At 40.4% G+C, this 14,511-nt stretch overlaps 1 long non-coding RNA gene across 1 annotated transcript; it reads left to right on the top strand.

Moving 5' to 3' along the window:
* The first annotated feature begins 12,568 nt into the window (after window positions 1–12,568).
* Window positions 12,569–13,379, top strand: LOC148184651 (uncharacterized). Its single transcript, XR_015772320.1, has 2 exons — window positions 12,569–12,776; window positions 13,156–13,379. It is a non-coding gene; the product is annotated as an uncharacterized LOC148184651 (long non-coding RNA).
* Window positions 13,380–14,511: the final 1,132 nt, after the last annotated feature.

Raw genomic sequence — 14,511 nt, forward strand, 5'->3', positions numbered from 1 at the left:
CTTTCTGTGTGGAAATAACTGTAATGGTTTGTGTGTTTATTGAGCTCATGGCTAACATACTTGCCTTAGCATTACCGAACTTTTATAGGGATGACAGTATTTCTCAAGCATTGAAATATTAATTCATGTGTAGTGCCAGGTATTAACATGAAATAGAGTTGATGTTTTCTGCCTGGAGATACAAACTCTTGCTCCAAGGGCCTGACATAGCAACACTCCTGAGAATATTTCAGAATTTCCAGCATGAAATATGAAACTTCTGCATTTGAATGATGTCTTCCAAAGATTCAAGTCTGGTGACACAAAAGCTTATCTTCCCAAAGCTAAGGGATGTACTGAAACACAGTACAGAAATATTCAAACATAATAGCAGCAATATTCAAAATTTATTAGGAATATTTATTTAGAAAAAAAAGGTTTTTTGAAAGATTTGTTCTGAAACTACTGTTCTCTTTCCCTCAGTCTTAAATATCGAAGCCCATCACATCCTGGTGAAGGATATGAAATAAGATAGCTCAATTCAGAACAGAACAGGTGTGAAAAGAATGGGAAGAACCAGGATGTGATAGGTGGGATTTTTTGTTTGTTTGGGAATTTTTTGTTTTCGAGGTGTTTTGGTTTTAGAGATTTGTTTGAAATATTTTTTAAGTGATGTTTGTTGTTTGTTTGTTTTGGTTGGGTTTTTGTTTGCTTGGTTTTTTTACCCTCCATTTCGGGAATATATTTGTAAAGATAGAATCAGTTTACTGAACACAAAGATAGAAGAACTGCTTGTGCACCAGCCATTCTAACATTGAACAGTTCTCAAAAGTAGGTCTCTGGTAGATGATATCTTTTTATACACTCTGATTTTCTATGGCACAACTACAGAATCATTGTGTCTCTAGGCTACTGCTTTATGACTCGCACATTAATCCTGCCAAATGCCTGTTATATATTGTGCCGTGGAAACTCTGATGAGAGAAAACACAGTGAGCACAACTTGTTGCATTCTTTTTCCAAGCTCTTGACCCTGGTAGCCTATGAGTTAGCTGAAGTGATTGAAACATACAGGTAAAGAAAATAGACATTCTGAGCACCTCCTGAGGGCTGGCAGTGAGACATACAATCTTTTGTTTTCTGTTAAAATCCACCCTGTTATAGTTTTCTCATAATCTACTAAATAAGTGGTGATATAGGGAAGATACAAAACCCATTTATCAGGATTCATGCATGCAATTCCCTCAAAATCTGCTAAGCTAGGAGAGAAGCCTTCTGCACCCTGTCCATAAAGAGCCTTGTGATGGAATGGTCAAGGAATGTCACCAGACAAGGGGCTGCACTTCAGATGCCACTCTTTGGGTTCCAGTTTTATCTCTCAGTCACATCAGATGTATGACAAAGGTTATTTTGTCCTGTCCATATTACCTTCTCACTTTATTCAGGGAAGCTGCAGAGGCTGGATAGCTGCGTGGCCACACTGTGGTGCTGCCAGTAGTGAAGAGAGCAGCTGGTCCCCAACCTGGGGCTCAGCCCAGTACATAAAATGCCACAGGTTGTCAAACAGAGGTTCTTTTGCTTGTTTGCCGTGGTGACAAAAAGTCTTGAATTTATTTTTCACGCACACAGACACACAGACACACAGACACACACACAGAGGCTCTTGAGGAAACAGCTGTGGGGCTCAGGAGTCCCTGAAAGATGGGTAGATGTTTTCTCTGCTTCTGAGGATGCTTGCTGTCTTTTCTGAATCCTGCTAATTCTTCCTGTCTTATAAAGAACATTCTCCCTTGAGACCATAAAGACACTTCAGAGAGAGTGCTTTCCTCTCCTCCCCCCCCCACACCCATTTTCTATGCAGCACATTTCACCAAGGATGAGGAATTTTCTAAAGACCTTCTCTCCTTTTACATTCAAATTGCTCAGTGGTTGAACTGTGAGCTAAGCTAGCAATATAGCCACTGTAGATTTGCTCTCAGATAGAAAGTAGAGCTTTCCATCAAAAACATTTTGTATATTTGTCAAGTGTAATTGCCCCTTTCTAGCCTAGGGTTATGAGAAAATATTTTTGTTTAAATATGGAGTCAAATGAATAGTTTCCATAGCCCTTAACTAACAGAATCCCAGTTTAAGGTTTAGCACAAATGTATAGACAGAGTGATGTTTGCTCAATTCCCCTTGTTAAAACATTGGCAGCTCATCACAAATTCAGGAAGATGCCAGATGTCTGACTTAGTGTAAAAACACATTGAGTCTGAGAGCTATGGATAATTTCCAGCATGGGTTGTTAGATACTGAGATGATATTATCATTATTATTATTATTATTATTATTATTATTATTATTATTATCATCATCATCATCATCACCATCATCATCATCACTACTGGTACTACTATTAGTTATGATTTATTTTTTATTAAAGTGTACGTTTAAAAATCAGAAATAAAGGTATAGAGGCAAGCCTGAAACAGAGGTTATCTTCCCCTACTGGTATTTTTCCCCTTAAAACCAGCACACAGTGCTTGTTATATCCCTTCAGAAGTCAGTGATGCGCTTTGTGCTTCTGGGAAGTGGCATTCCCATTCATACAAGATCTGAAAGTCAGATCTGAATTCAGACCCTTGCTTTATATATTCTGCACAAATACAGCTTCAGTTTCTTCCCACATGGGAAAAATTGTATTTTGCTAAAATTGGCCCTGTAGCATTCATTGTGGCTGATACCCACTGACCAGGACACTGGGTATTAGCCCAAGGATGAAAGGAAGGAAAAGCACAGTTACATTCTGGGTGATTTTTTTTTTTTTTTTTTTTGTTCAGTTATTGCCTGTCAAGGTAGTTGTAACCAGTGTAATCATGAGCATCCTCAGGACTGACAGGTTTTTCAGAGATCAAGGTGATGTTATTCTGCCATTGACTCTTTGATCAGGGTCTGATACTACTGAACTTCAACCTGACTCAAGGGAATATGCAAACGCTTTGCTACTGAGTCTGAGTGTGGTCAGGAAAACAGATCTTGCAAATTGGTGTGTATACCTAACTATATCTGCTCTGAGAATATAAAGTGTATATCTGCTCTAAAGGATAAACTTGGAGAATTTTCAGTTGTAAAAATGCTATAAAATAACATAAATTTGGGAAATGCTTTGAAATGGGCTGACACAAATTATATAATGCTTCAAATCTGGCTGCATTACTCTGGACAAAATTATTTTGTCTTATATTAACAGAAGCCAGTTTAGAAGAAAAATAATTATCAGTAATTTATTGCAGATTTTATTTTTTCTCTTCTTCTTAGTGTATATTACCTTTTTGGCTGCTGACTAGGTAACTGAGACCTAATATTTTGGACACTGCCTAGTTAAGCCATTCTGCCTATGAATGTGCTTATTCTATTAATGTGTCTACAATGAACAGAGTAAGATACCTGCAGCTTTAGGAGACTTAATTTTCCTTTGGAGAAGGAAAAGGGACTCTGGTAATGTCATTAATGTGATTTTCACTGATTTTTTTTTTTTTTCACTATTGTTTTAGATGGGCTATGTCTGACTTTTGAGAGAGGCTCCAAATTGCACAGAAAAGCATATGAAAACTGAGCACAGAAAGTGAGTTGGCAATACTGTTGACTACTCAAAGCTCAAAATGTTATGTTTTTTTTCTAGCTCCAATATTTCCAGACCTCTCTTTGGAAAAGTCTTAGATGCTTTTGTGTGGTGCAATGGTCACACCCAGTGGCCAGTTGGGTTAATCACATATGTGTATTCCCTATGGATATCTGAGGCAGTTTGTTACAAGAATTTTATCTTATATACTATGACAGCTTGGAATCCAACTCAATAGCAGGAAAGCAATGTATGTCTACCTTCACCTCAAGGTTTGTTCCCAAAAGACCCTGACTGATCAAAAAGAAGGTCTGGACCATTCATGAAATGAATAGGGAAGAGGTGATGAATCCCCCATGGAGACATTCTTAAAATTAGGACCTTTGACTATAATGAGCTGGTGTTTTAAAAGAATGATTCAAGGACAGGCTGAAATAAAAACCTGTACTTTTCCTTAGTTTAAAATTCAGCTTTCTTTTAACTGTGGAAAGCCTGAAACATTTGCCTGATTCTTCTTTTTTTGGAATTATCAAGGTAATTGGAAAAAAAAAAAAGACCATTTTTCTTTTCCATAAATAAAAAATGTATGGAAGCACCATGGATAAATCAAAGGAGGTGCATACATATAACCCCCCCTTCCCTCTCCTCCCAATCTAACTACAGCATCCTCTATTAGCATCACAATGACACTAATGTTTTCTTTCTCCCAGTGTAGACCATTTTGTCAAGGTCCCTGTTTTCAATTAGTGTCAGCAAAAGACACATGGGCGGGAATGCTACAGGCGTGTTCAGTGTAGGTAGCACTGTGGTCGCTGATTTTGGGGTGGGGGATGGGAGAGCAAAGTTTCAATGGGGAAAAAAGGGAGGAACCACTCTTCATATAATTGCCTTAGTGCTCCCAAGGACAAATATATTAGTTCCCTTGCCCACATCACACTTGTGCAAGTCGTCTCCTCTAAAGCCCTGTGCAGCATGGTAGGGTTCATTTACACAGTGTCCATCCAAATAACAATCAAATCACAGAAGTACAGAATCATTTAGGTTGGAAAAGGCCTCAAAGATCATCAAGTCCAATCTTTGACCAATCACTACCTTGTTAAATAGACCAGGGCAGTAAGTGTCACATGCTGTTTCTTGAGCACCTCTGGGACACTGACCTCCTTGGACAGTCTGTTCCTATGTTTAGCAATCCTTTCCATGAGAAATTCCTCCTAATGTCCAGCCTGAACCTCCCCTGGTTCAGCTTGAGGCTATGTCCCCTCATCAGGTTCCCTGGGAGAAGAGGCTGATCCCCATCCAGCAATAGCCTCCTTTCACATAGTTCTAGGAAGTGGTAAGATCTCCTCTGAGCCTCCTTTTCTCCAGGCTAAACACCCCCAGCTCCCTCAGCTGCTCCTCATAGGAGTTCTGCTCCAGACCCTTTCCCAGCTTTATTGCCCTTCTCTGGACTTGCTCCAGCATCTCACTGTCCTTGAAGTGAGGGTTCCAGAACTGAACACAGTACCTTGAGCTGCAGCCTCACAGTGCTGCATGCAGAGGGAATGGTGAAATATTTATTTGAATAACTTTTAATTGCTAAATCTTTATTACTTAATTTTACCAGTCTTCCTCCAAATGTTTTAACACATTGACTCAAAGTTATAAATGAGTGGGATTTTTTCAGCTTCTTACCAGTACTCTCACCTTCTTTAGAACAGAAAATACCTGTCTATTTCTATGCATTTCTCTCTTACCTACTGCATATGCTACTTGACTCTTCTTGAATTTTTTTCCCCCAGGAACTGGAAAAATTGTCCCCTTCTGATATGGAAAGTTCTGCTACAGCTTCTGCATTGTTGAATGTGTGCTGGCACCTGCAGGAACTATACCAAGGCTTATATGATCTTTTTCTACTGAGAAGCTTCTACACATTTCTGTTGTGAGGTGCCTCAGGGAGGCAAAGATTTAGCTTCAGATAAGCATTGTCAAAGTGAGAGGCATGACTATAAGCCCGGCTAGTGTGAATTTTGACCTCCTGCTTTGGGGGATGGGCCATGTGAGCCCTGGATGAAGTTACCCCACCCCAAACCCCTTGTGAAGGACAGCCCAGGAGTTCTGATTAGGTTTGAGTCCCTAGGGGGTTTCTCCCTTGATGTGTTTCTAGTGGTCCCTAACCCTAAACTCCACCTTCAAAGGTGGAGGCCTCAAGGGTTCTGTCCCTCAAAACCCCTCACCCTGCCTTTGCTTGGGGCTTTTCTGTCACTGGATCTGAGTTTGTTCCCATGCTGAATAAATGGTTTCATGAACAGAGGCCCGTCTCGTTGGTATTTCATGCTGGTTCCCAGTACTGTAGCTTCTCTGGACATGATCCTGCAGTTGCAGACTGCAACACATTTCCTGGTTGAGATGCAGGCTTTGGATACTGGATTTGAATATACTGACAGTAGTCTTGCTTTTCTAACTTTTCCCTCACACACATATAGTCCATGGTCTCCCAGGGCTCCACAGACCGTGTATTAGACAAAACAGAAAAGGCATTCATCACAGATTTTTTTTAAATAAGTATGAATTCCTTTCTCTTGATGAAATTTTCTTTTGTGCTTAGAGCACTGAAAAAAATCACTGTGAACATTGAGAGAATGATGCCACTAATTCTTATTTCAACTGAGACAGTCAATCTGGAAACAACATAGCATGAATTCTTGGTTCTCTGAAGTGGTCTAAGAGGGTTTATGCCAGGATACTCCCCCAAAACCCCCCACACTAATGTATTACAGCTGTTTTTCTGTACTCAGTTTTCTTGCACCTCACAGCATGGAGATATACAGTGCAGGAGGTTGTGCTCACTCTTCATTTTTTGCTTTGCAGGTCACATTCAAATGAAGCTTCCACATGGGATCAAACTTGAATAAAAAAAAGAGCAGTTATACTTTAAGAAAGAGAGTTGGCCTGCTTTTTGTATCAGTTCCCTTGCTGGTTGTTTCAATATGTATTTGATATGAAAGCACTCTGTCATGTCCAGTTTGTCCACCAGTTCAGCTTAGATTCAAGAGCCAACAAACTCCCTAAATTCAGTGAAAGCTTTTGTCATTTAATGAAAATAATAAAATTTGAGTCAAAATACTTTTGAGTCAAAATACTTTTCTGTGCTGCAAAACAGTGCTGGTGCATGGGAATCATATAGGAAAACTTTGCATAAACAAAATAAAACCACTGATGCTGCTTTCTCTGACTAAATTGATAGAAGCTAAAAAAATGTTTCCCTACTTTACTGTATTGATATAATCCCATTTTAGCTCCAGTTGTCACATAGGTCTGTTTATGTGAAGTGCCAACTGTTATTTAATGATTAATATGAAATGGATATGAAATTATTTGTGAAGTTCTTTCTAGCTTTAGTGACCTCATCTTGGAGTAAATAAATAAAAAAGGAGTAAATAGAAGACATGTCTATATGTGTAGCACTGTTAAATAAAGTCCCTTGTGCTTTATATTCCCAAAATAGATATGTGTTCTTTTGAATGGGATTGACCCATTCCTTCTACAAGTATGAAATCAGATTTAGTGGAGAAATACCCAATTACAGAGTACAGAGCCCCTAGACTTTGTGATGAAAGAGGAGTCCTTCTGGTCTGCCACTCTTTTCGGGTATGTCGAGGTCCAGCTGCACATCCTATAACATCTGGGTCAGCCCATGAAGCTGTGCATACCATCACTTTTAATCTCTCTTCTCTGTGACCACCCCAAAGTAATTCTTCCTATTGAGGAGGAGAAACTGGACCAGAAGCCCTACATCAGTCTATGCTTCATGTTTTCCCAGGACTGACAAGTGGGCACTAGGAGTTACTGTCTGTGCAGAGATTCCCCTGCATGGACATTCTGCATGTGCAGTGACAGGATTGATGTTGTTATGGTCTGTGAAGCTGAAGGTCCACCAATAATGAGAGTGTATTACTTCTGCTGAGAACAGAGCCATCGTGATGGCAGGGGGGATTAAAATCTTGTCAGGTCTGAATCCAAAATGAGGTCAGTGGGAGATTTCTGAGGCATACCCTTCGATCCATGCTTCAAGGTCTGTCAAGGGTGCATTCAGGTGTGCCAGGGCTTGATGCACTCTGGGGCCTCCTAAAGTATTTATGGTATTGCCAAGGAAGGGCCACTGTGATGGTATTAAACATCCCATCTGGAAGCAGTTTTGCCACCTCCTCTCCAGAATTATTCAGGGTGCAGAAGATACAGCACAAGGTTTGTAGCAGGCTATAAGAACACAATACCTTTATATAGGTATTTATATATTGAGTCTCTAAATATCCCTGGGAAACCCCGGGCAATTTACTTTAGTTCTGTCTGCCACTCAGACCAGGCTCATCATCTTTGTGCTAAGGGCATGACAGTGCATCATTGACATTAAGGGTGTCAAACATGTGACGTGATGCATAAGCATGATTGCATGAATTAATTAAATGGCAACTCCCTGAACTCATTTAGCTTTTTCCTCTGCAATACATTGGTAAATAGATGTTGCACTTACTGCACAAACCTTCAATGGAGGATCCAAACAAAACCAAAGCAAGCGACCCACAAAGTAATTAATCCACACGATGCTCCTGTGCTGTTTGTTACACAGCAGCTTCTCTTACTTGGATCAAGTTTGTTCCTCTCACTTTGAATGCAAAAAGCAGTTGATCATTTCATCCATGTGACTACAAGGGTGACTGTCACAGCTTGCAAAGCATATGGTAGCTCTTGCAACATCAATAATAATCTCCAAGTAATGCAACTTTGGGTTATAGTCATCTTTTATTATCACTCCAGTCTTCCAGTAGTTTCCTCCTGTCTCTCTTTTAAAATTTTTGTCTTTCATTATTATATGAAACTTTCTATACCCAGTGATTACATTATCAAGGATTACCTGCTGAAAGGGACCAAAATTGACCAAAATAAAGGCTGTGTTATTCTGAAGAAATTTTACTTATTTTGAGAGGCTTAATCAAATTAATTAGAGAATGAAATTAAACAATAAAGCAAATAATGTTTTAGGCATTTTGCAGCTGGGGACACTGAAATTTAAAGAGGAAAAAGGGACTTGCCACAGGTTTGCCATACAGAATGAAATGGAACTGAATTTTCTCCTTGAAGGTTAAATGCATCCCTTACAGATTCCACATGGAGTGGAGCTTATAAAGTGTTTATGTAAAATCTGTGGAGGGCAATGAAATACTTTTTGGTTGTCATTTGAAAGTTAAATTCTATTACATAAGGAATAAAATCCACTGCAAATATAGAAGGAAATATTTCTTTAGACATATCATAGTATTCCATTCCCACACTGAAATGAATTCAAGATTGGGCATATTCACAGCATTCCTTACAATCTCTGCAAGATTTATTTGAATTATTCTAAATGAGACGCCTTGCACACTCTGCCTGTTATGGGGTATTGATAACACCTGTTTACTAATTTGAGAGCAACATCCAGTGACTCCATAGAACAGGAGAGGTTTCAATGTCTGTCAGTGTGTTAAGTCAGGTGGCAGAGTGCTTGACTGGTCAGCTAATGGAAATAACAGGGATTTACAGACAAAAGGGAATGGGACAGCAGCAAGTGTGGGGAACAAGCTACTTATGATGCTTCTTATTTTAGTAATAAAACAATGAATCTAAAGGTAGAGAAATTATTGAAATATATTCTTGTTTTTGTCCAGTGACTCAGAAGCTGGGTTTATGAATCTCTGTAAAAAAAAATTGTTGACTTGTGCAAAGAAGGGATGGAATGTTGCTATATTTAATTAGTAAAGCCCACTCCATTTATTTCCTGAACAAGTTCAGGTGAGTTTGATGGCCATGTGTCTAGTTGTGCATTGCTGGTAGAGACACAGACCTTGTGTTCTGCTGCCTTGTGGGACTGTAATCAGAGCACTGTCACTGTGAAAGAATGAGATTAAAACCATCTCTAAGGGAGTGAGTTCTCAGGTCTGCTCTCATGTGGGTCCGTCAACACAAATATCCCACTTCCCTTGCCAGGGCAGTTCTGGCACAAAAGTATGTCAGAGTGGATGATTTGCAAGGGAAGTTATAGGGTTTTCAGGGGTGGTGAAAGCTAAGGGTTGTTCATCCTGCCTAATCACACAGGATGTCTCTGTGAGCCTAGAAAAAGTGAGCTTGAGGGGGACCCACACTCTCCTTTGCAAAGAATGGGAAGGGATCCTTTATCTTTGCATGATCTTTCAGACTACAGGCAGGATGAAACTGGGTGAAACTGCACTTCTGGCTAAAATAATTTTAAAGCATGGAGTCTGATTGTGCCTGGCTCTTGTGTGGGTAAAAATGAGGAGGAAAGGCATAATGTGTTTTCTCTGTGCTCTTCCCACAGTATCAGTCTTCTGACACCTCTCTTAGGTATCTTAAAATTATGTCTGCTCAGATCTGAAAGTTATCCTGAGCTATTTGTTTATAGTCAATGAAAAGAAATTAGAGGATGTTTTTTTCCTTTAGATGAAACATATCTAAAAGGTGGTCTAAAACAGGCAAAACAAATCACCCTGTGAAGCTGAGTCCTTTTTGCCACTGAATATAAAAGAATAGAGTGACTCAAATTTAGATAACTTCTTTTTAAGAACAAAAGTTAGATGAAATATAGACCAGGAATAAGGACCAGTTCTTGCCCTATTTCATTATATATTTAATATATATATATATTTATATATTTCATGTCCAGTTCTGGCCCCTCAGTTTGGGAAGGATGTTGAGACCCTTGAGCGTGTCCAGAGGAGGCAACGAGGCTGGTGAGGGGCCTGGAACACAAACCCTGTGAGGAACAGCTGAGGGAGCTGGGGTTGTTTAGCCTGGAGAAAAGGAGACTCAGAGTGACCTCATCACTCTCTACAACTCCCTGAAAGGTGGCTGTAGGCAGGTGAGGGTTGGTCTCTTTCTCCAGGCAGCATCTGACAGAACGAGAGGACACAGCCTCAAGCTGTGACAAGGGAAATACAGGTTCAATATTAGGAAATAGTTTTTCATGGAAAGAATAATGAAGTACTGGAATGGTCTGTCCAGGGAGGTGGTGGACTCACCATCCCTGGATGTGTTAAAAAAAAGACTGAATGTGGCACTTGGTGCCATAGTCTAGTTGTGGTGTTAGGGCATGGGTTGGACTCGATGATCTTGGAGGTCTCTTCCAACCTAGTGATTATGTTGAATTCTGTTGTTGATTTATTCTGGAAGGTGGAGATCTCCAGAAGAGCTCAGTTTAATGGAGTAGTCTTTCCTAACCCATACTGTACTTTTGTTGATAGGTAGTTGGTTCACAGTCCAAGGGATTTGCTGTTGATAGGTAAGTTGAGACATAGGTCAACAAAGTAAAGTGCATAGGCTTGCAAGAAAACCTTTGCGTCAATGGAAAACAAGCTCAGAGATTCTGAGCTCAAGAGTCATGTGGCCATAAATCCAGCTCCTGGTAATTATGAAATTTTTCTAGCAATACCAGTGTGATTTTTACAGATAAACTGAGTCATAAAAGCTTCCTCATGTAGCTGAGAAAACACAACTGAATTCATAGAGCCCCATAATATTTTCCTACCCAGAAAAGACACATTCCTTTGTCCAAATTTAAAAATAGGCACTAAGATACCCACCTTCTTTTTTCCCCTTGCTATTGTTCACTCGTGAATATGTAACATAGCATAACATTCTCAAACTATAATCTGCTCAACATTATCTAATTGCATCTGTCATTTTACTCTGCAATAAAATACTTCTGGGGAAAAAGAAATATGGAACTTAGCACTTGAGCTACTTTTTGAAAAATTGCTTCTGATTTTAAACGTGTAGCAATGACATTAACCTGCTAAAATTTAAAAAGCAAAAACAATCTGCATGTTATCAAGCTCATATGTAGTTATCATCTCTAGCTCATATGCTACAGTGCTGGCATACCTTGTTCAAGGGGTTCTTAGGGCAGAGAGGTTCTTGTATGAGAGCTGAGCTGTGGCCTATATCTCTATTTTTATTGTATGCTTTAATCAGCCTATGGACCGCCTGTTTGGTATTGTGTAATTATTGTTCCTCTGAATATGCTAATTGCACTTTGGCTGTATAACTTGTCAATGGGAGGGGTGCCAACATATTCACTACGAAACATCTTTGTGCTATCCATGCCAGCTTCCCAGAAAATACATCCAAGATGGTTATTGATCCTTTTTCTTGTGCTTTTACAGCTTAATCTCCCTTCATTCCACCCCCCCCTGCCTTTTTTTTTTTATTCTCAAATTGATACCCTGTGAAAGCGATTTCCTTCATCAAATCCCACGCCAGCAGTGGGCCAGCTTCTTGCATCCTTGCATGTCACTCACAGTTTCTACTTTCTCACCTTTCTTGTCTCTGTTCTTTCCCCTTAGTATATCTCCTTCCTGCTGCCACTGAATGGGGATAGGAAAAGTCTATTATTGCTGCTTGATGGTTGGCGTTCTCAAGTTGCACAGAAAGTATTAGGCAGGAATTTGTTACTGCCTTCAAAAACCATGGGAGCCTCTACATAGACTTGTCTCCTAAAACTCAAGTACAAAGACAGTCTTGCCTTGTATGTGCTTACATAAAAAGGAAACAGCAGGGATTAATTACTTTAGACAGCTAAATAAATATTTATTTCTCCATAATAGTCTTCAAAAATATCTGTCACTGCTTCACTGCCTAACAATGGCTGGTAGCGACAAGTAGGATCTTTTTCAATGGAAGTTGCTTTTTAATGAGTGTTTTTCGAGTAGGAGGTTTAATCTGATGCTGCTTTTGGAGCAGTGCCTGGCCTATCCCAATACAAACTCTCTCTGATTAACAAAAGCCTGCATTTTTAAACTGATCTAGCTCAGCTGATGCTAGTTGATTCTTTTATTTAACTCAGGCTTGTTTATGAGTCAATTAGCATTTAAACTGAGCTCCCACCCCTCATATAAACTCTCAGCCACCTAAACCAAACAAAGCAACACTTTCTCCTGCTTTTAGGGGCCACTAAGCACCTATACAATATCCTACTGTAGCATTTTTGAGTTGCCAGGGCTTGGAGAATTCATCCAGTGATTTTGGCTGAGATTCAGTCACGCCAAAATTAGATTAGATAACATCCTCAGAGTAGGAGTCTGCACTTCCATTTCTCTCTCAGTGTCCCTGCTGCCTTCCCTGGAAGAAACCTCCTACTTGGAGTGGTGGGGCAAGTGGTGAGGTGAGATGCAGTGCACCTAAAATGGCCTGAAAATGCTAAAGTATGCCCATTCATACACCTTTCCAACTATTTGCCTCTCCTCCTCCTACCGTATTAAGCAGAAAATTCCTTTTTAATTTTGTTTAACTCTCTGCCACACTTGGTGTGTAGGACTTTTTGTATATTTTATGTCCACAAAACAGATCTGTGGCACACAAATTGGAGCCATTCCCTGTGACATTCGTGGCCTCATGTTCTGCTATGTTGTTTCTGCATAGCTTTAGGAATAGAATTAAAGATGCTGGTAATTTGAGGAAATGAGTTTTCAAGCAGAAACCATGCATATGGTTCAATTCTGGACCATGGGTGAAGTGCATTAACTGTTCTATTGATTTTCCAGTGGCTCTGATGAGTTTCTTCAAGCACTCTACCAGCTCTTTCCAGGGGCCAAGATCCCCACACATCCATAGAAGATTGTGGTGACACTGAGAGCATGTGGAAAGATGTTCCTGTCCTTGAACCCAGCAGCGGACAGAGAACAGAGCCTGGTGTTTTGATAGATAATGTGCCACCTTCTTACCTCACATGTGGCTTCTAGAAATCTTTCAAACCTTTCACTTTTAATTAGCAGCAGAAATTTGAAGATACTTCATGTGATGTTGGCAATGGTCCTGTTTTCAGAGGAGGTTGTACTCATCCTTCAGAGGTCTCTTCCAACCACTATCTCCTCAGCCATATGAACCAGCCAATATTTAATGCCTTGGATTCAGGTCATTGAATGCAAGCATTGAAGGCCCAGTCCATGTTTGTTGGGACATCAAAGCTCTTTTTAGGCCATTGATAAAACTGAGCTTCTGAGCTTATGCAATATTTATTTGCCACAAGTTTGCTCAGGCATTAGTAGGAGAGAGAGGTGCTTGTTTGAAAGCTCCATGAAAGACATGTCAGAGAGAGACACCACAGCTCACTTTACCAGAAAGAGCAGCTGTTCTGCAGTAGTGCCCAAGCACCTCCTGCTTGTGCAGAGGGATGTGCCCAAAAAAGGAGGGTGCTTTGGCTTGTCCTGGACTCTCACAACAGTGACCTGTCTTCCTAGGGGTAGGTCTGGGCTGTGTCCTCCTGGGACAGAGGTGGAAGATGGAGAGAGGGAGAGTGAGGGCACAAGGATGTGAGCAGGGAAACAGAGATGGGTGGTGTAGGAAAATGAGAGAAAAAGGCATCTCAGAACAAATGTCAAGTGGAGTCTGGGGTACAGGAGGGAGCTGCCATGTGGAAATGGTGAGTAAGGAGAATATGGAGAGTGGTAGAGGGAAGTGGTGCATTCTCCTCCCCTTGTCCTCAAGGAAAGCATACATGTGCTATGGGATGGGGCACTATGTGTGATGTGAGGTGAGAGTGGAGGTGGTATGGGGACCCCCTGAAGCAGAGAGAGGTCAGACAGACCATCAGGGATCTTGTGTGAATAGCAGTGTCTCTTGCACACAGACCTATGGAAGCAGCAAAGTGTACAACGCACAGGATTCTCAAGGGAAGGCTGGAAGAACATGTAGTTCTTCCATCACAGCCTGACACCTTCTCCAGCTTTGAGCAAGGAGTGGGAAGAGGAGAGTGTTTTCAGGAAAAAGAGGTCTAACTCAAGAGTCACCTCTCTTCTTCTCCCTTCCCCCATTCTTTATGTTTATTTGTGCAGTCAGGTACTTGATAGGTGGTTTAATATATTCATTTTATGTATGCCAGGGTAGCTCCATCACTGATT

This window comes from Pseudopodoces humilis, chromosome 3 (genome assembly GCF_049639895.1).
Source record: "Pseudopodoces humilis isolate 2021_Gansu_Grassland_sample_001 chromosome 3, ASM4963989v1, whole genome shotgun sequence".
Lineage (NCBI taxonomy): Eukaryota > Metazoa > Chordata > Aves > Passeriformes > Paridae > Pseudopodoces > Pseudopodoces humilis.